Here is a 22,227-nt window from a genome sequence, read left to right on the forward strand (position 1 = left end):
GGCTATTTCCTTGTGTGATTAACACCTGGACTGTCTTCAGAAAATGGCATGTCTTTCTGCTTCTATAATTTCAGAGTGGTTATTGACTGACTAGTAGGGGGCTTTTTATCTGGTGCCTTACTGAATTCTTTGCAGCCTCTTGACTCTGTTAGGAAGCTAAAATAGCAATTTTAGCTATCAGACATAGAAATCATTAACAACATTTATTGACTTCTAAACACTCTTCTGTTATCTCGATGCTGTCAGATCGCCCTTGCCCACTTTCTACAAAACATAATTGAAAACAATGACATTTCTCAATTTTTGTGGACAGGTTACAGACTGGAGAAGATTTTTATCTGAGAAAACTTCATTCAAGATGAAGCTATAAGAAGCTGCATCTGCAAGCGGTAAGAACAGCTTTAACAAAGAAATCTCAACAAAAAAACCCCTGTGTGCCTTTTCTGCTTTGTCCTTTGCATTAAACTAAGAGATGTTTTTCAGAGGTCACATAAGAAAGTTGTAGTGGAAGTGACACAGAAATCCATTAACACTGACTTCAGATTTCTATATTTCAGTATCTGTAGCTTCCTTGCATAGCTCAGGTCAGTTTTATAGTAACAATTAATGCTCCGGTTTTAATTCTTTAAATTTGATTTATGTATGAAACTCCTTCGAAAGAGTAGGATAGATAACATTGCAACAGCTTCAGGGTGAGGAAGTGAGCAAGTGTAATTAAATGCAGCTTTAAGGTAGTTCTATTTATCGAAGAGCATTCTACATGACGAGTAATAGTATCCTGTCAACTAAGAAATGAAGAAAGGGTAAAGGATAATTTAAATTAAAAAGCAAAGAAATCTTTTAATAGACCAGAAAGTAGGACACAAAGCTGAAAAGCTAAAAAGGAAGCACAGTGTAAAAATGTAAACTCTTTTTGTAATACATTAGCAAGTCAACATATTTCTCTTATGTTTCACTTTGTATTTGGAACCAAAGCTACACACAGATACATCTTGCTGGAAATGTGTGATTATTTTTATTTAGAACCTTGCAAGGTTCTCTGCATATTAAATACAACAAAGGAGTTAGTAAATGGATGTATTAGAATGTTAGAAATAAGGTAAAAAGTAACTTGTATGCTTACTGTTGTGAAATGCTGACTTTGACAGTCTGGGTATGCTAAGTTCTCCCATGTTTTGGAGTACATGTGAAAATTGGGAGTGGTGACAAAAAAGTCTGCTTTCTAATGCTGTATAATAATATCAGTTCTGTATAATAGTATCTGTTCTGAGGGTGACATGGCTGGAACCTTCTTTTCCCCCTCCCTTCCCTCCTTTAAGAAAACAAAATACTACACCTGTTTGCTGAGCTTTGTTCCTTTTTGTCACCTTTGTGTGCTTTTTGTCTCACAGATTGTCCCTCCTCCATAAATTTACCAGACAGTAACATCATCTACTTAGACATCCTATACCATGAGACACTATGAGCTTAAAATGCTCATCAGATCTATGTAGGTGAACTGTATTATTTGTCCTGATCTGGAATCTGTCTTTATTATTATACTTTTTGAATGCTCATTGTGTCATACTGCCAAAGGAAAATAGTTCTCCCTGCCATCTACTGCATTTTGTTGAATTTAAGCAGGTTTTACCAAATTTCTGTCAGGTTGCAGTGCTGTGGCTGTGTGTAGATTAGATGCTAAAAATTGTGTGAGAAGGATAAAAGAAAGGTTGAGAGGATCGGTCAGGAAGTAGCAGGGCGTTAGGAGATGGGTTTGGAGTGAATTCAGAGTGAAGAGGCTGATCAGGATGTGTAGGAAGTGGATACGTTGTTCTCAGACATAAGATGCGGAAGGCTGGTATCAATTTGTTGGGAGGAATGTGATGAAAAATGAGACTCTGATAACTGTTTGAAGGTTTGAAAGCAATCTTTGATGTATTGTGAAGTACGTGTCTGGGGATATTTTCTAAAACCAAGGATGGCAATGCTGTCAGCTCCATTTTAGATGAGGTCTTTAATTGTTTAATGCTGCTACTCTGTGAGTAACAGAGTACAGAAAGTCGCACTTCTGCTAAGCAGTAGAAGTGTTGAGGCTGTGGGGTGCACAGGGAAGGTGCTTGAGACGGGCTGTAAATGGCACCTGAGGCTGTGGTGTGGCACGGGAAGCCGTGTCACTGCCATTGCTACAGCCAGCTTCATGCCTGCCAATGGCCAGGAGCAGTGGGGGACTTCATGGAGAGCGGGTGGTGTTAGCTCCAGAAATAGCTCTGAGGCACCGTCCTGTTGCATCACTTCAAAAAGAGTTAAAGTGATTATCAGGCCATGCCCACAGTGGGTACTCCCTCCAGTAGTCCTCTGGCAGAGGTTTGCCCTCAGCTTTTCCTAAGTGCCTGGGTTCTCCCTGTGGTTTCTGAGGTAGTTGTTTCTGTCACTGAATGTGTGCGGATCACAAAGGTAGCCAAACACTCACTGGTGTTGTGAACTCAAATTTACTGCCTGAACAGTGAATCCCAATCATTATGGGGCACCTGACATTTAAATAAAGAAACAAAATGCCTCAGCCTTGATAATTCAGCTTGCTGCATTCACATACTCATCATTTTGATTGTACAAGGGAGGGAAGGAAAACTTGCCCTGACATGAAGTGCCAAGTGCAGCCAGGCACCAAACTGCAGCAGGTGTTCCCAAGGGATGAAGGACTTGCAATTTGCAAGAAGCCTACTTGGGAGGAGTAGAGGGCTGTCTGCTTTTGAGCAGCAAATTTGCAACTACTTGTTGAAACTTTTGCCTGATGACTGTAGTTGCTGTTGGCCTCTATGAAACATACAGAAGCTTGCTTGCTGTACCGTGGTGATTAGAAATATTAATTTCATTGCACACGAAAATCCCTAATGAAAAGTCCCTAATTAAAGGTTGACCATTTTCTGCCACTGTTAATTTTTTAAACTTTTTTTTGCAAATGTAATTGCTGCTATGATTACAGAATGCCAAATTGAGTTTGGGGACATATGCAATATTCTTTTACCACTAGTCTAGTCAAATAATTTTTAACGAGACAAAGAGCTCATTGAACAACCAAATTGGTTTGTTTACTTCAGTAGCTTAACTGCATTAAAATCAAAGAGCTTTCATGGGCAGGGGGTAATCTGTGTCATTGCTGGACGCCATTAATCACCCCCTCGACTGAGGGCAGCACTTTTCAAAAGTGACTTATAGATGATTGAATAACTTTACTCTCTACACCATTAATGGTTCCCAGCAGGCTGCTAGCGTGCAATCACAAACATCTGTGCGTTTGAAAGTTTCCACTTCCCCAAACAGAGACACATTTTACAAAGCAAGAAAGAAAAGGGGAAAAAAAGGAGAATTTGTTTTGCATGAGTGGCCTTTTGGAAAAAGGGCTAACGGAAAATGTTCATGCTTTAACTCTTATGTGTTACAGTATCATCTGAGTTTACCTTGAGATCTTTATGCTCTCAATGGCATTAGAAGATTTTTTTGGTTTTAATTTGTTTTTGTTGTTTTTATTCCATAGGATCTTTCTGACATTTGATATCCAGTAGTGAAAGAAAATGTATCCTGCTTGCCTAGTAACTCATGGATGTTTTTGTCTTAACTGTGTTTAAAGTAAATGTAGCCACTTACCCCTAGACACTGCAGAGTGTGCATTATTTATTCAAAGCTGATGATTCAAGTCCTTTTGGAAACCAGCTTAACAGAACAGAGAACAAAAATCGTTTCTGCAGGCAGTCTGCTACTTCTAAAGTGGTCTTTTAGACAAGCATTTAATTACTCAGGGAAAGAGTGCTGGGCATTGATTGTGTTTCCTCTCTTCACAGCGTCACTGTGCTTCCTCACCACACCTGTCCCAGGTGGGTGCTGCATAGCTGTTGTGACCATCACAGAATTACTGAGTGAAGGTTGCTTGGGACTGGAACAGATTGTCCAACCAACCACCCATGTTCAAACCATATTTGTTTTCATTTAGCCTCTTCTAGCACGTTTTATAGAGTATCTCAGCTTTTTACTCTTGAGGACTTCCAGTACTTGTCCTACATATCCTGTAGAGTATTAATCCAAGACTAACATCTTAAAAGCATGAGATTGATGATGCTGTTTCACAATTCACTTTTCACTGTTCTTGCAGTGAAAAGAGCTCATCTAGAAGGACTTGATAAGTAGAAAAAGCAAAAAAAAAGGATGACCCAAAGGAAAGACGAAGAAGGAAGAATGCCTCCGTTATCGGTCAAAGATAATTGGTTCTGTACTGAATATGCATTTTAAGTTATCTATGGGTGAGGATATGACAGGATTAATCAGTTTCATGAAGCAGTGAAAATTTACTGCGTAATTGAGAGGTGAAAGGTTTGCATCCGTTAATCAGATTGGTACTTGGGTAAGATAAAGATAGCCTTGAGTTAGAAGTCTAACAATTAATAATGAAAAGGAAAGTGAGATGAACTGTGTGTGCTCTCTAACAGCTATGCAGAATGGGACTCCTAGGTAAGTATCTGCTACTCCAGAGTATAACAAAAAGTTGAGGTACAATGGGAGAATAGGACACCTGGAATTTCTGTTAAGTACCTCTTTGACAAAGCTAACTATGATTTTAGAATACTTGGCATGTTTGCCTATTCCAGCATTGCTCCTGGGAGTGGGAAATGTTAGATGGATTCAGAATTCCCACTTTACTACCAGATTTTTCATGCTGTCTCAAATAACTTGTCCAGATACTTAGGCATCCTCTAAGTTGCTGCTTAACGGGTCTTGTGTCCCTAAAAATTCTTCCTATCAAGTTACTTTTTATGTGAGCTTCTAATCTGTTTAACTTCTGTGGCCTGTGGTTTAAATGTGCTCATCACCAGTGTCTTGGACTGAGCACCCAGGGGGTGATTCTGAGCAGAATATATGAGTTTTGAACTTCCTGAATGTATTCTGGCATGTCATCTGATCTGGTAGTTCCTATTGTTGTTAAGAAAATGGTGGTAAAATCATGGCTGGTAGAGGGATCATGGTGTGCCCTTTTTTTTGCCCACTCAACTCATATGTTTTATCTGCACATGTGTTGCACTACCTGTTTCCTTCTCTTTAGATTCAGAAAATTACTTGATTATTAAAAGCAAATCCACAGTAAGACAAAACTGTCCCATGTACAAATCCTTCCCAGCAGGACTTCTTCTGTAGCCAGAGGAATTTAAGCAGCTACAGTAGCAGTGAAGTGGCAAGGATTGGTCAGAAAACTTCTTTGCCAAAAGGGGATTTTGTTTGGCCTTATGTCCAGCCATACAGATGGTCCTGATCTTGTTAAATGCTTTCTACTACCCAAATTATTTTACATGTATATTTATAATATGCAAGAGAGGGGCTTTGTTTGTCAGGACCAGGAAAATGAGTTTTCATCCCATCAAAGCAGAATCGATAACAGGAGGATCATTAGCTACTGGCACTTGTCCTGGAACAGAAACTGCAGCTGCTATTAAAAGAATGTGTCTGTAGATTAAACCTGTCTTTAGCATGAGTGTCCTGTAGAACATCATGAGGACAGCATATAAATCATATTCAAGTTTTAGAATCCTTTTCTTTTATAAATTAAATTAAGAAATTTATTTTTTCCCTGGATTCCCCCCCCCCCCCCATGTCCCCTAGTGCCTGTAGGTAGTGTTGGATTATTCAGCTGCAAATAGTTTGTTGAGAATTTATCCCTAAAATTCAGTTTCTTTTTTTTTGTTTGTTTGTTTGTTTTTGGGTTTTTTGTTTTTGGTTTTTTTGTTTGTTTGTTTTCATTGTTAGTGACTGAAACTTGGTTACTTAACTGGTCTTTGTCTTCTCTGCTGCAACTGTCAATGCCAGTGCTCAATTCTGCTGATGGATTTAGTGATACAAAGCTGGGCTCCGATCACCGGTGTTTTCTGTAGGCGGAGGGCAAGCGGTGATATCCAGGAACCGTAACGAGCTGAGAGTGGGTCTGGGCAGGTGCTGGTAGGCACTGGCTGTAGATACCGTGTTCACTTGTGAGTTACTGGTTTATGTCAGCTCTGAGCTTTTCCAGTGAAATTTCTCATTACAGCTTCTGAGCAGCCGTGCTCTCAGGGGGTGGAGAGGGCTCCCTGCACCAGCCCAGTGCATCCTGCAGGCTGCACAGCGTGCTCTGGCTGTTATCTCCTGCCATGTCTCCATACAAGCGAGACCTTGTGGCCTGGCTGCAGGAAACCATCGGGGTCGTTGCAGAAATGGGAGACTGCACTGAGTGAAATGTGCTCTACACGGATCTACAGGTGCTCTGATTTGGAGCTTGTGTGTTTTAGAGATCACAGTAACTGAGGCTAAACAAACCCAAGCAGCCTTTAAAAGAGGTAATATAAACCAACAAGCATGTACATCTCTCTTCCTAGATGCCTTCATTATTCCAGTGGTTTGGAAGTGAGGCTGTAACTAATCTCTGGAAGTGTCAGCCTCCTTTGTTTATACCTGCTTTCTCATCTGAATGATGGAGTCCCACCCTCTCTCATGCTTGCAGTAAAGTTAATTTGGGTTTTTACCCCGCCTTCTAAATTGGTAATCAAAAAGTACAATCATATGTTGTGCTCTTGACTAAGTTTCTTCTGCATCTACCTTTGTTGACACCAAGCATTCATAGCAAAATTTTATTCTCCTGTTTTTGTAGAGAATTGTCTAGCTGAAAACTGAACTCTAAGAGCATGGGGAAAAGTAGTGTGAGCAAAACCAAGCCTGGATATTTAAAAAGAAAATCCAAACTCGTACCTTTACTAATCAGTCTGAACTACGTATAGATGGAGGTTTTGTATTTTGTGAGAACATGCTTTTAGTGTCCTGAACCCTTTGTCTTTGCTTGTAGTCTGGCTTAGGTGTGGCAGCAAAAGCTGTTTGCAGTCTTGCACCATGGCATGGAAATGGCCAGACTTCAACAGCTTTTATGTATCTCTGCTGAATTCCACACTCTAGTGATATTTTTAAAAGTAGCTTCTGGTAAAGCAAAGGCCTGGAAGAAACATTTTTTTCTGGAAGCAGTACTTGTAAAGGACTGATTGAGGAGTAAGGTACTAGTTAGGGCTTTTTAAGAATACTGAGTTAGTAAGAGTTGCCTTTTAATAAAATAAGATCAAGTGTGTAAGATACATTTACAATATAGCTCTGAAGAGTGTATATGTTCCTAAATCACTGCTGACTGTTTTATGCTTTTCATCCCCAGATGTGAATTTTGAGTACAAATAACAGTATTTAATACTCAGTACTAAAAGTAAAGTGTATGTTTGGTCAATAAATTAAGGAATTATGAAAGGAGTTTTGGATGGTCTGAGTTCACATGTCATACAAAGATAACAACATTAGCTTTATATGAAAAACATGGATCTTTTTGTCCACTAAAGGAAAAAGAGCAACTGCTAATCAAAACTACAATGGGATAGTAATAAATAAATTGGACAGACATATTTTGCTGTGGGTCAATTATGCCACATAAAAAAAGAGTACAACTTTCTTAGGTGTATTAATATAATACAGCACTAGGGTTGTCTCCAGTGTTCACTTCATACTTACTGACACCAGTTTTGACTGGAAGCTATTCAGTAATCATAGAATTGTAGAATATCCTGAGTTGGAAGGGACCCACAGACCCTCAAGTCCAACTCCTAATAATAATGGTGTCCATTTTCTTTTTCCTCTGCCTCTGCTTCTGCCTCTCCTCTCCTCTCTTATTATTCAGCAGGGAACAGTCCAATTGTTCTGGAAGCTAAATACTCTGGTACAGAAAATGTAATACTTTTCATGTTACGGTAAGTGCGGGGAGGTCCTTCTCACAGCGTGGATAAGCATCCAGGGTAGTCTGGCCTGCCTGCATCGTGAGCCAGCAGTGCAGAGTGATCTGCTCTTGTGATGCAGAGTGTTGGGCAGATCAGCTCAGTGTTGCAACCACTGTGGGCTGTGTAGCAAAGGAGCTAGGAGTCCTTTTCCAGTGGGAGCTAGAATCCTGGTGCTTGGGCTCGTGCATGGAGATGTCAGTGAGAGTTTCCTGGCACAGAAGTTTCTTTCTGGCAACACTTTTAAGCGCTTTTTGTTTTCAGTCATGTAAATTGTGTGTGAGTTGCAGAACAAGGTATATAAAAATGGAAAAAGAGATTAATATTTCTCCTTTGCTAAAGAGCAGGTGGTGGAAATGACACACCTAGCTATTTTGTGCTTTTCACAACTGGGCTGTTACCACCTGGTTTGCGTTAGAAACTGTGAATGAGACTAGTAAAAGAAGTGAACAGAAGAAACTGGCATCTAAGCTAACTACTTTCCCATATCTTAAGGTAGAAATTAAAAAAACCTGACTTTTTTTTATACTTGCGAGGGTAATTACAGCCTGATGAGTATCCTTATAGAAAACAGATTTTTGGCCTTGGGATACTTTGGATTGTGGAAGATAGGCTTCCAGAATAAAAACAACATGTTCAGGCATTTTTAGGTTTTTTTCTAAGAATATGCAATAATTATTTCTTAGCTTAAAGACTTTAGGATAAAAATAGATAAAGCAGTGAGTTGAAAAAGTCTCTTCTGCCCTGGCCAATGGGTTATTGTCTGCTCTTTATATTTAGCTGTATACAAGCAAAGATATGGAGAGAACTCTTCCCCCCCACCAAAAGCTTTGAAGGGTGCTGTTCTTTGTTTCTGAGTGGGCTAGAAAGGGTATTGCTCAGCTTCAAGCCTTGGCTGTCATTTCTTTTAGTATGTATGGAAGTATTCCCCAGCTTCCAGGAACAGACCTGTGAAATCTGTGAGATGAAGACTGTTTTTTAACAAATGTAATCCTGGTATTGGTTTGTGTACTTATTAAGTTACATTTTGAGTATAAATTCTTTGTTTGCAAAGTGCAGAACACAATTTGTTGCTAAACAAATTATAAGCTAATGTAGACTTTTTTTTTTTTTGCAACAAGTCATCTATGATGCTCTTATTTATCTATTTTTATATCAAATACCATCTGTGTTCTTTATTATAATACTGTAGTTTTAGCAATTAGCGCTACATTGATAGAGCTGTACCACATATGTTAATTTCTTTACTAGTTGGCATTGATTTTTTGTTCCATGCTGTTAGTTCTGAAATCTGGAACTCTGTTGCTTGCCTCTGAATTGCTGATCCTTGAGCTGTGAAATATATTTCAGGTTGTTTTGCTATTACGTAGATTAAGCTTAGGATATTTTAAACCCCACAATGCTGTGTGTGTTGATTTATTTATTATTTAAATACAGTACAACTTACCTGAGGTAGCGCAATTCAAATGCAGAAGACATTTGCAGTGCCTCCTGCCCTTTCTGGGAGTTACTGCTCCTTGAATAATTACTGTGTAATCCTTATGCAAGTAACTTCTGGATGAATTGGTGTGTTTTGTAGTCAGAGTCCTTTGTTTGAGGGATAGGGTATTTGGCCTTTTGAACAGGAGGATGTCTCATTAATTATCCACCAATGGCTTCCTCTGACCAAGGAAGAAGTGATACTGAATACCGAGAGGGGTTTGTGATCATCTCTGTTCTACTCTGACTTGACTATAAAGTCAACTGGAGCTAATTCTGTTAGTATAATTCATCCCTCTTGCAGATTAATCTGAACTGGTCAGAAAAATTAGAGAAAGATGACTCTGTGGGAAAGTATCTGATTTCCTCATTCCCACTCCTACAACACTGAAGATGATGGCTAGTTAAGGACCCTCCCAGAACTACCGTTTCCATGTTGTTTGACTCGGCTGCGTTGAATGCATCCTGGTATTCAAAAACAAAACAAAACAGCTTTGTGTGATCAGAAGCACAGAGGTACTACTTCTTCCTTGGTGTCCTGTCATGCCTCTCGTTATCATGCTCTGAATGTGCCCACACAACACCTAAAGGCAGAAGGAAGCTTGTTCTGTTTGTGGTTCAAGCTGGCTGGCAGGGAGCCAGCTCCCATCTGAAGGCAGTGCAACTTTTCAGTTCAATGAAGTGTCAGACTTAAGTTAACACAATTCTGCTGTGTCTACAAATCTTATTTTTTCCCCTGGGTTTGTTTGGGCAGCTTGGAGCTCAGGACGTATGACCTTTTCTGCAATAGATGACATAGCTGTATGCTTTATCACATATGCCTTTTTTTTTTTTCTTTGGCAAGCAATTAATTGAGATTCTTCTTAGAAACTTTAAGGCTCTTCACTTTTTGTGCTCTACCTACATGCCCAAATTTGCTGTTTGGAACTTTGAACAACAACAGTTAATGGTTTTGGCTTTTTTTTGTGTTCAGTTGCTCTGTTACTGCAGCACTTAAAAAACAGGGTATGGAAGAAAACCAAAGTAAAGAATTTACAATTTAGAAAATTTGTAGCTAACTTTAAAATTGGAAAATCTAACCCAGGGATTTTATATCTGTGTTGTGACAGTTTAATTCACATTCCACTTGCAAGCTAGGCACCCAGAAAAAAAGGGAGGTGCCTGTGGGAAGTTATGTATATGACTTGTCAATTACAGTGGAGTGAAGGGGTACTACTACCCCCAAACTTTGGCTGGAAACCTCAGCTCCGTTGTTCTTTCCTCTATAACCCTCAGCGTTACTAAAGTGAGAACCTACATGTAGATGGCCTCTTCCTGCTCCAGACTCTCCAACTATAAATAAGTGTGTAATAAAAGTGCAGGACTGAACATGAGATGTTGGAAAAGGACAGAGCATCAACAGTCTGGTGAGTGAAACTGCAAAGCTCAAGCAGCTTCCAGCACTGGCTGATGAGCCTGTGCATGTAACGCAACCAAGTCCAAGCATCAAGTGACAGACCAGTAGTGGCTGAGAAAACAGGGAGTGGAATTAGCAATTTGAAGTACCTGTGGTTAGCTTGAGCTGTGCAAGGGCCACCGTTCAAACATGTTTTTCTGCTCTACATGAAAATTTTGAGTCTGTGGATTGGCTGCACTCTTTCTGTATTTATCAGAAAGGACCACTAGGTGCAGGAACTGAGTTGGTGGCAGGTCACCTAATTCCTTTGACCTTTCAACTGGAATAGCAAAAGAAGCCGAAGTCACACTTTGCTTACTTTTTTAATTGCCCCTCTCTAAGGCAGTCATGGTATTCTTGATAATACAAACAGAATTCATTTTTATCAGCAACACTAATTTTATGCTGGTTTCAAAAACTTGAAAATGATCTTTATTAGAAACTGGAGGCCGATCCTTTTGAAAGAAGGCATGATGAAGTCATGAGGGTGCAGGCATTAATCACATCTGCTTGCTGTCAAGCAGGTTTTATGTTCCCTGGATAATCAGAAACCTTGGCTGCTGCTTTGTCTCTTAGCAAGGCTAGCTATGCTTTTACAACCAGAGAAAAGAGAAACTACCTTTTTCTTTTCTCAAGGTTCATCTAGATAGCTCTGGTAATTTCTACACATCTGTTAGCTGGGACTGAAAATCGTTCATTAATTGGCAATGTTCTCTGCAGCAAGGAAATATGATCCCAGTTGTAAGATTAAAGCGTGACCTGTTCCTTTTTAGTGCCAGACCTATATTTCAATATTTGTAGTAATTTTTTTGAAGGGCTTGGCCTGGACATCCATTAAAATGCATTTTTTTAACACTTTCTCCAAAACCTGATAACAGTTTCTTTTTTTAAATGTGCAAGGCTGTGATTTACAGCCCCTCTCTCCAGCTCTGGGGGCACTGTCAAGACCTATGGCTGCTTCAGCATGTGGGTGGGTTGGCAGGTGTGATAGCAGTGCCTGGACTGTGTCTTTTGATTCCACAACAGTTTCTTGTCTATCAAAGATGGTGTTGACCATGAGTTTCATTATTTAAAAGGGTTTTTGTGTCTGTGTGTGTGTGTTGCTTCAATTTTAACACCTTTAACTTAGGATTCTGAAAGGTGTGTTGTTGTTGTTACTTATTTTAAGGAAAACTACTTGAGATGAGAGATTGCTATGTAGTCATTCTTTTAATTTGTTATTTTTATTTTTAGTTTCTCTTTTGTTGCGTGGTTGGAGCAATAGAGCTGATGTGTGTGCAGGATCAGCCTCTTGCTTGTCTTTGGTTCCTCACAGTGTGCATGAGAACTCAGGGGAGTTGCAGATTTAGCAGTTTGTTCTTAGTTGGAAGATCTGATGTTAACCATGATAGTTATACATATAACTTCTGCCTGTTCTCCACATCAAGGAAGAAGATAAGCTATGGATTTTGGATTCTTTGGCTTCATCTGGGGCTGGATTAGAGGACAAGGACATCGAAGATTACCTTGTTCTTCACTATTGTTTTTCTCTCACTCGTCCTTGTGATTGTTTCAAACCTATGTCTGTATCAGTCCCAAGACCAAGTCTTCAGTGGTCTTGGCTTTGCGGCTGTTTTATGACTTAAGTTTGAAATTTTTTGATTTCAACCTTCTTTAAAAGTTCTTATGGGTGAAGGAGTTATTAATCCTATCTTTCAGAATTTGATACTATTTGGTTTTATAGCTTAATTGTAATGAGTGTTGCCATCTCTTGCGGAATTTAGTATGTCTTTTTTATTGGACATAATGGAATGCATCTTATGGATGGGGAAGAGGAAGCCACAGGGAAGTACATTTAATTTTTTCTGCCACTGAGTCAGAGGACCAAATTTCCCAGACACAGGGCTCTATTACAGCTCTTCATCTACCCTTTTTAATAATTGCACAGCTACCGCCTCAGTTTGATTTGGAAGACTTCACCAGAAACTGGCAGTTCCAGGAGGGATGCTCCTTCCTGTCTGTCTGCCGAGGGCTTGTCCTCACATGTAAACCTCTGGCATACTGTTTGCCAGGTTTGATGCCGGATTTCAGAGGACCTTGCTGCTGTGACCTGGATTTGCTCTGTCTATGGCATTTCAAATTTGTATTTACTTTCCAAAGTACCCAGTCGCTGTCAGATTTGTATGAAAAATCAATCTGAATTCCTGTTCAACACATGTAGCTTACATTTATGCAGCCTTTAGTCTCTTCTCTAAACTTTACAAGAAGCTTAAAAATGTAGAAATTTCCTTAGATGATGATATTGTTATTATGATTATTAGTGGTGGTTGGTGGTATGTTGTACAAAATTTTGAGCACTGCAAAGAGTAAAGGACAATACAGATTGTTTCTGATTGCGACAGAAAATGCATGTGATATAATCAGAAAAAAATATGCAAACGATGATCACGTGTGCTAAATGAAAACAAAGGAAAATGTGAAAAGAAAGTGTAGGTAAATAAGGATCATTTTAAAAAACACTGACAGGAACCTAAATTATCAGGATGGAAAATCATACATAACTTCAGAGAATGTTTGAAGGAGGTTTTTTGGAGTATCTGCAGAATAAACATATATTCTGTGCCAGAGGAATGTTTTCCTGGTGCCAGGTAATTTTTTTGTTGTCCTGACTGAATTTTTTTTTTAATCCTTCTAATCTAGATGAGATTAAAAAAAGCCATAAAACCCTCTTGACTACATTGTTTTCAATATTTTTTTTTCTAACGCTGTCTATTGACATCCCTATCTTATTTTGGTTCTGATACTCTGATGTTTTCTAGTCACGTCATTGAACTAAGTAATATATTTAGGCTTTCTGCGAGATTTAGGATCAAAGGAGAAGTTTACAAGAGGCCAGTTTTCTGGTGTTACAGGTGACTCTTATACTTGTGAAACTGTTATTTTTCCTCACTTCTGTGTCTCTCTTCTCTGCAGTAAAGTGTATAAATCCCACCTTTATTGCATCTTTTTTTTCTTCCTTTTAAATCCAGCATGTCAGCTGTCTGCATCAGGAGAAAGGCATTGTGTGTGTTTGTGTGAAAAGTGTGTGATATGGATCACTACCAGTCATGGAATCTGTCATTCAGGCCTTCCTTACATGAGTTATTGAAGGATATTAAAGGAACTAATTTGCTGCTCTTGAATTTTAGGGCTGTTTGCTAAGGGGAAGCAGGGGTGGAGGCTGGAAATCATCGTAGAGTCGTAACTGGTGGAGTTAGAAGGAACCTTTAAAGACCATCTAGTCTGATCCCACTGCTGTGGACAGGAGCATCTTCCACTAGACCAGGCTGCTCAAACCCATCCAGCCTGACCATGATAACATCAAGGATGGAGATGTTATCAACATCATGGAGTGATGGAGAACTCAGAGTTTCTCTGGGCAACCTGTTCTAGTGTTTCACTGCCCTCATGACAACAAATTTGTTCCTTATGTCCAGTCTAAATCTTTTGATTTAAAACCATTGCCTCCTGCCCTGTCACTGCAGATCTTAGAAAGAGGTCTCTCTCTGTCTTTTTTACAGCCCCCTTTATATATTGTAAGGCCAAAATGTTGGTTTCCCATGCAGTTTCTGTATGGACTTTGCTGTCTGGGTCACTGGGTCGAACAAAACATTATTGTTTTGTTTGTTGTCTACACAGCCCTGTAAGTATATGATATCTCTACTGTTTCTTCCGTTTGTCCCCACTTTTGTATTGTTTCTGCTTCCCTAACCATCCTGTCTTGCCTCTGCAGGCTTTCTGTGCGTGTCTGCTCTGTGCTGTTCAGTCCTGATCTGGCCTCCTGAAGACTTGCTGTCCTATCTCCTCATAGTCCTTCCTTCCTTTCTGTTCCAGCTAATCCTTAATTCATTGCACTTGATAATCTGACTTTTAGCCTTTTTTTTCATTCAGTAATGCAATGTCCTTAAGTTGTTTTTTTAAAAGGTCAACCTTTGCATTTCTTTTCTGTTTAATTTCTGGTTTCTTGTTGAAGTTTTTTCCTCCTTCTTCCCTTCCTTTTATGTCAGGTCTAATGGACTAGCAGATCCTGATTATTATTGTTCCCTCCCTCTCTTGTGCTTTTCTTCCTGAGCCTTACATGGCTGCAGTGGTCTCTTTAACCAGCCAGAAGAATCTGATTTTCAGGTCAAATGAACCCATGTTGTGGGGATATGTAGTTCTCTGCTCATGGCTTTTTTTTTTTTTTAAGAGATCCTGCCTCAACTGAAGCGTTTTGGTGCCTCTACATAGCTTCCTATCCCCCTTCTTTTCTTCCTTTTTCCCCAAGCAGCTTCTTTCTGTCTTTGGGTGTCTCAAAAGAGAGTTGCTGCTGATGCAGGAAAGCCCCTGCCTCCCATTGTCAGTCCTTTCTTGTTTTCATCCTTGGTGCAGCTGGATCTATGGGCTGACTTCACTGAGCCTGAGGGAGTGTGCTCTGCAACATCCACATGTCAGTGAGCTGGCCAACTGTTGCTGTTGAAAGATGTGATTTATAATGGATATATTTGTCTCATAGCATTTGACTTCGGCCTAAAGAGAGAGCTAAGTGGAGAAAGTATAGACCTTAGCTGAAATACAATGTACAGCTGTTCTCCAAACATACTGTGTTTATGATCCAGGATAATTCAGCTAAAACTATCTGGAAACCTTCAGAGATAAAATGTGTCATTTAATGGTTATACCTCTTATTTTCTGAAGCAGTAGTAAGCTTGCACTCTTTCACTTTTTGATAGGTGAACAGCTGGAGCTTGGAGTCTAGGATGGGCTGGTTTGTAAGAACAAAAGATCTCAGTTCATTTGGACAGGCTGTATTTTCTCCAAGAGCTGGACCATGCACCTGGTGGATGACAGCTTTTCCAAAGGAGCCAGAATATGGCTGGAAGACACTTCATTCCACCCTGTCGAGTAATAGTGTTATACTGACAGGGAAAAAAAAATTCAGCATGATAGATACCACTCAAGATCACTCTGGACATCTTTGTTTTCACCAGCATATGATGAGGGATCAGCTTATAGTGCAAGGACTGGAATGTGGCCAGGACCATGGAGATGGCTAGACAAGTTACTTATGTGCCTGAGACGCTTGGCCTGAGCCTGGCGTTGCTTTTTTTTCCCTCTGTAACCTCTCCAGAGTGGAACTGATGTGCTTCTTATTAGTAGTGCACTGTAACAGTGGTGTGTAAAGGAGGTAAATAACATTTGTTCTCCCATCCATTAACACACATATTCAATACAAAATGTCAAAATACGTGACTAATAAATGGTGCAAAGTTTCTGTGAAGAATGCCAATAGTTTTTTTTGTTCTCATTTCCACTTAAAAGTTGTTTCTGGTGCTCCAAACAGAAAGCACTGTACATGGCAGTAATTTTCTGTGTGTTTGCTAGAGAACTGCAGGATAGTATCTGTTTATTAACTCCCTGTCAACTTCAATCAGACGTGCTGAATTTTAACCCTAGAACACTTTAACTAATGTGGAAGATTATGATCTCTGGCCTGCGCTCCAGAACAGAGGGAAATTGAAACGGCAGACTTGTAAAAATATTGTGTCAGTCAATATTTGTCTTTACAAAACATCCTGAGGTTGGAAGGTGTTGTAGGTGTTCAGTTCTAGGAAGTGTCTAGTAATTATGTGGCAGTAGATTTTTCTTTTCCTTTTCCAGCTTGTCTCAAGATGCTGCCTAACAAGATTATCTGTGTGCTTGCTGCCACTAGCAGGGCAGTCCTAGTTCTAGCTGTGTGCTGGGTCTTCCTCTATTGAAGGGGACCTGATTCACCCCCAGATGAGAACAGTTTTCTGTTGCTGAGAGGAGTGAACTGGCTTGCAAAGCATCACAGTGAACTCCGAGGAGAGGACAAAGAAAGGTGGACTGTATCCATCTGCTCTGTCAGCAGTACGCCCTTTGCTTACCTCAGCCTCCTTGGCTAACGTAGCAAATGCCACTTGGTTGGTATAGCAAATTTAGGTGGAATTCACAGCAGCAATAGGAAGATGTGTGGTGCCCCATCCTTCCCCTGTTGCCAGAGGCAATGGAATGTCTCAGAAAACAGTCTTGACTAGTCTTCACAATGGTACAGTGTGAGCAAGACCCTGTAATGACCTTGGTCCGTGCAGTGGACCACCATGTAATGACCTTGGTCCACCATGACCTTGGTCCACGCAGTGACTGAACTGTTCAGCTGCAAGTTCCCTGAACTGTTCAGTCTGCTCTTGCCACAAGAGGCTGCAGTTCAAGTGGGTGAAAACAGAATGTGATCGTGTGAGGTGTCGGACAGCCTGGATAGTTGGCAGGGCCGTCCCGCCAGCTCCAGCAGCTCTGCTGGTGCACAGCTCAGGCTGGAGGGAGTCGGGCATTAGGGGAAGGGAGGGAGAAGTGAGGAGAGGAAAGAATAGAGAGAAACATGGAAGGGGAAGAAGTAAAAACAAATGGTGAAAAAGAGAAAGGGAGTAGAAAAAAACCCTTGCATGAGTTTTATATTGCATTAAGATTTTGTAAGGACAGTGTAGTAAAAAAATTATAAGAACAGGTAATTACTTGGATTCCCAAAACTGTCGTCTGATTGCCCTGCATTGTAGTGCCTGACAGATTCTCCTTCATATTTCACTGAAAATGTTTTGGATGGTCAGCTAGAGATTTGGCTGCGGTGTGAGGTGGTAGGGAGGGTCACACTACCTGGCAGAAGCACCCACACTGTCACTCCTCCAGCCCTGCCTTAGGTAGGAGACAGTACTAGAGTTATGCCTGACCTTGTTGCTTGCTTGTTCTGTGGGCCACCACGGGAGCTGGGCATTTGGGATGTCTTTTCTTTCTCCTTCTGGGGTTACTTTGTTCATCCGCTGGCTGTAGCAGGGAGCATATTTTTAAACATGGTAGAATAAGATGTGAGGTGAGAGGATTTGTGATGTACCAGTCTGACAGGAACAAAGATTTGAGGTCCAGCAGTTGGCTTTTGGGGGAGCCATTTTTCATGGAAGTCTTCTGAGAGGGCTTGCATCTATATTACTGTTCTTGTCCCCGGCTGCTTAGCTGAAGCAAACCTCTTACCACAGTTTTAACTTGCATTTTTAATCACAGACCTTGAATCACAGACACTGGATTCCTCACCTATAAAACAAAACAAGAAGGTGTTCTTTATCTACTAATGGATGTTCACACCACGAAACCAGACTAGAAATAGAATGAAGTGAAACACCCCAAAATGTATATGGTATAGTTATGGACATTGTGTTTTTACTGTCGGGGGAAAGTTTTATACAGAAAAATGGCCTTTGTATATTTCTTGTTCATTAATTTTCAGTGGCTTTATGTCCTTCTCATTTCAAGGGTATGTGGCTATAGTTACAGATGGTGAAACTTAAACTGGGGAACAGCCTGTGGAAGAAGGACTGGTGGTAGAGGAGGTCCATTTCTGTGTGAAATGCCGATTCCAAGTGGATCCACAGGGATTGGCAGCTTTCCACAGCCTGAGCTGAGTGCTAGTGATCCCTCTGCCAGACAACGAGTGTCGCCATGCTAGTGTGTGTTTATACCCGCATTCCAGTTTTGACTTTGTTATTTATAATTTGACTGAATTGCTATAATTATTACTCACTCTTAGGCCAATAGCTGTTGCACCAGATGGCAAAAGTGATCATGCTATGACTCTGCTTTGCCTTGTTTAAGAGTTCTCAGCATCCAACTGCGCCTGCAAAAAAATGCAATCCACTTACTACAGAGCACTTCTGGAGGTTTGACTGCTTTATTAAGGTACTTTGATAAGAATAAAGTTCCAAAAAATCTAAATAGATTTTTTAAGTCTGCATGTACTATGTCATATGAACTTGCAGTGCAGCTGAGCTTGATCTGTAGATGCATTATGGAAACTCATGTCAGCTATTCTGGGCATACGCACACTCATACAAGCTCTGGCCTTAGTTTCATTAACATATGAAAACAGAAGAAATTTTGTTCCTGGTATGAAAATGGATGGATTGCAAAGAAGTTAATTTGATTCCAGTGCCTGGGAATATTCGTTGGTACTGTTTAATCAGCTCGTGCAGATACAGTGTTGGTGGCTTCTATTAGATCACATACAATTAAATAAAATGTTGGAACAAATGATAATTGTGTTTCAATGGCAATAAAATTGCAAGTGGTACTGATGGTACTTTCATGTAATAAGGTACTACTTGTGTATTAATTAATTTGGGCCTCATGCCAACCTATAGCTGTCTGATTTTAGATCCATTTTTAATAGATTGGTGCGTGCAGTAGGTTGGTGTGGTGTGTGCATGCGTGGCATTTGTGCTCTGCAAAATCTTCTAATGGAAATGAGTTCAGGGTGTGACTGAATTCTCTGTCAAAGGTCAGTGGTGTCTCTAAATGAAACCAGGCTGTATCCCATACTTAGATCCCCATAATTCTAAATAACCAGCCAGGGAGTCCACACCAGGTATTTAGACAAGCTAATCTTCTGCATATGTTTCACAGGATTAATCTATTAGTGTGAAAATTAAGATTATTTTTATTCTCTATTGAAGTACATGAAAAACCATGATCAAATTTGCACTGTATCCACTTGGTTATGATAGGGGAAGAGCTTTGTGGACAATATGTTTTTTTAGAGCTGTCCCATTAGGAGCTGCAGGGAGGCTGGTCTGAGATGCTTGTAAGTTTGTGCATGAGGTCTCTGCTCAGCTTTCCCTTAATGTGGCAAGAAGTGGGGGAAGAAGCTTTGAGTGTCAGCACCTTATGGGAACAGAGCTCGTTGTAGGTTTTGGAGGGAGATGCTGGAGATGTCCCCTTAGCAGGAGGGGTGATGTAAAAGGAAGAATGGGGTGAAGGAGGACACCTCGATGCGGGAGCAGACGTCAGAACAGAGGTGTAGTCTCTCACTGTATTTAGATGAGCACAGCTTTTGCCAAACTGGCTATGCCCTCTGCTATCTGTATGTGTTGATTTTGTTGAAAAACCGGGGAGAAGAAATTACAATGCTCTTAGTTGTGCTCTGAGACTGTGATTCACTTTTCAGACTGTTGTCAGAGCTGCTTGGAAGCAGCTTCCACAACAGTATTTAAAGATAAAATTGATTAAGGTTTCTATCAAAAAAGTGTAACAAATTTCTCTGCTTAATTGAATAAAATCCAAGCAGGTATGCATTTGAACCAGTAAAATACTATATTAAATTTTTATATCTGCACTGAGTCTGTCTGAAGGGCAGACGTGGGAACAGAATACTGTCACTAAGCTCTGCCTTCAGGGACCACAGTTGTACATTTTGGAGCTGTCTCCAGGCCACCATTGCAATCAATATTTACTGTAATCACAAATGAAATGAGGGAGTCTTAAAGTGGTGGGTGCATTTAATAAGATGTTATATTAACATAGCAATGAATTGAGGATTAATCGAAACTTTTTAAACTGGTGCTGAATTGATTTAGTGATTTGCATTTGGCTTAGTACTGTATGCCTGTTGACAATAATTTATTAAAAAAAATTGCATTGCAATTTCCTCTTAATTGCACATGGTATGCTTCAGGGTGGCAGGGAAGATATTAAAATATGAGTAACAGATGTGATGTTTGCTAATGGAGCATCACGTCCTGTATATTTTCCTCATCCTGTTATTTATTTATCTTTTAGAAAGAGAAAATCCACTTCTTCCTATCTGTTTTTTTTTCCCAGAGGGCTGAACTAGTCATCTTCTCTCATAAATCAGTAAGTGGAGAACAGCCAAGTATAGTGGTTATGTACCATAATATTATTATTACTGTAGGGTTATTAAGTCTCAGTTTGGCCTTCAGAATTTTAGATGTGCACCACTGTTTGGGATCTGAGCTAAAGATGCCTGGAGATAATAAAAACTTTTGCATTCATGTCAGTGAACTCTCTAGGAAATCCTTTATAGCTGTATTCTGCCAGATGTGTTCTGCTCCAGATGTGGCCAGGTAAAGTTGCTCTTGTCCTAGGTTAACTCTAGGGAAATTCTGTTTTCAAGGGCACTGTTCATATGTTGACCAGCTTTGACAACGTGTGCAGATCTATATATTCTGTTCCCTGCACTCTTGCTCTTCCTTCTCAGTGCAGACACTGTCTCTCTTTTCTGCCATGGGGTGATGCAGCACCTGAAGGAAGCCAGAGGTCTTGGGGTTTCTTTAAAAGCAGGTACAGTTTTGGAGATCTGGTGATTGGAAGGTACTGATCATGGTTCCCAGGCACTTCTCTAGCTTGGATTAGATTTCTTTGAAAATAAATTGCATTTCTTTGCCTAGAAGTATTACAAACTTGAGATTTTTAAAATCTCCCAACCAACCATTAGTAATTATTATTACCAGTAACTATTGCCTGTGCATTTACTTCTTTGGTCACATATCAGAAAGCTTGAAAGAAAACTGTTTAATAAAACTTTGATATAAGAGAAAATGACTTTGCTGAAAGCATAGGAACTTCAAGCTATTTTGGTTTGAGTTTCCTATTAGTTTTCTCTGTAGGTCTGTTGAGAAGTAAAATGTCCTCTAAGACACAGAGCTAGTCTTGTTGTGATGAAATAATATCCTTTAAAGTATTTTTCATATTCTAATATAGCAGTTGTCTTTACTCCTTCTGCTGATACTTAGAACTATAGCCCAGTGTCTTCAGTGGGTGAGAACCTGGTGTTCCTGTTTTGTGAAAAATAATCTCAGTCTGTTGCAAATCAACTTCATGGTCCATGTAACTTCTTGCTAAGAACACATATTTTTAATAGTTTCAGTTAGCTACTCCTGTGTGTTTCCATGGAGACAAAATGGAGCTTTTGAAACAGTCTTTTTCATGAAGAAATGCTGCAAAGTTTTGTGCTCTCTTTTGTTAATAATTCTGATTAATTCCTGTTAATTTCTAAGACATCATATTAGTTTTCTGATTTGTTTCCTTCCAAGTTGTACTGTTCAAATTATCATAACCAATTTCTTTACCATCCCCTAATCATCTGTTTTGACTCCAAACAATACATATTGTATGAAATATGGGTACTAGAAAAATGGCTTTATGCAATAGATATTGGGGAGACTTTCACCAAAAAGATAGTTGCTACCACTGCAAATGAAAAATAACGGGGTGCTACTTTTCCATTACAGTGATCATCCACATAATCCTACATGAACTGGATAGGAATGCTCTGTGCTGCGACTAATACCCTGTTTCAGAATAGCCAATGTTTGATGGGATGCATCACAAATGATAGGACAGATTGATGTTTAGTATTGCCTTTATCCACCTGCATGACGTCTGTGTAGCCTAGGAGTGATGTAGTTGTGCAGAAAGATGGAAAGGTGTGCTGTGTTACCAATAGATTTTTGCTAGGAACAGCCTTTAGAGCATTAAAATGGAACCTAAACTGGCTTTCTGTGGTTTGTATTACAGCTTTGCTGTATTGATGGAGAGTGTGATACAGAGAATAACATCCCAGGTGAGGCTGTGGAGTTTCTATCCGTGGAGACACTCAAAAGCTGCTTGGAAACTGTCATGGCCCAGCTTAAATAGGGCTTTGGACCAGATGACCTC

General features: G+C 39.9%; 1 protein-coding gene across 3 annotated transcripts in view; it reads left to right on the top strand.

Moving 5' to 3' along the window:
- Window positions 1-313: 313 nt before the first annotated feature.
- Window positions 314-22,227, top strand: part of SEMA5A (semaphorin 5A) — a 298,126-nt gene continuing 276,212 nt past the window's right edge. For all 3 annotated transcript variants that reach the window (XM_017738722.1, XM_017738723.1, XM_008637204.2), the window contains exon 1: window positions 314-389. The gene's annotated coding sequence lies outside the window, so the exon portion shown is untranslated. The remainder of the gene's footprint in view (window positions 390-22,227) is intronic.

This window comes from Corvus brachyrhynchos, unplaced genomic scaffold (assembly GCF_000691975.1).
Source record: "Corvus brachyrhynchos isolate BGI_N302 unplaced genomic scaffold, ASM69197v1 scaffold23, whole genome shotgun sequence".
Classification (NCBI taxonomy): Eukaryota; Metazoa; Chordata; class Aves; order Passeriformes; family Corvidae; genus Corvus; species Corvus brachyrhynchos.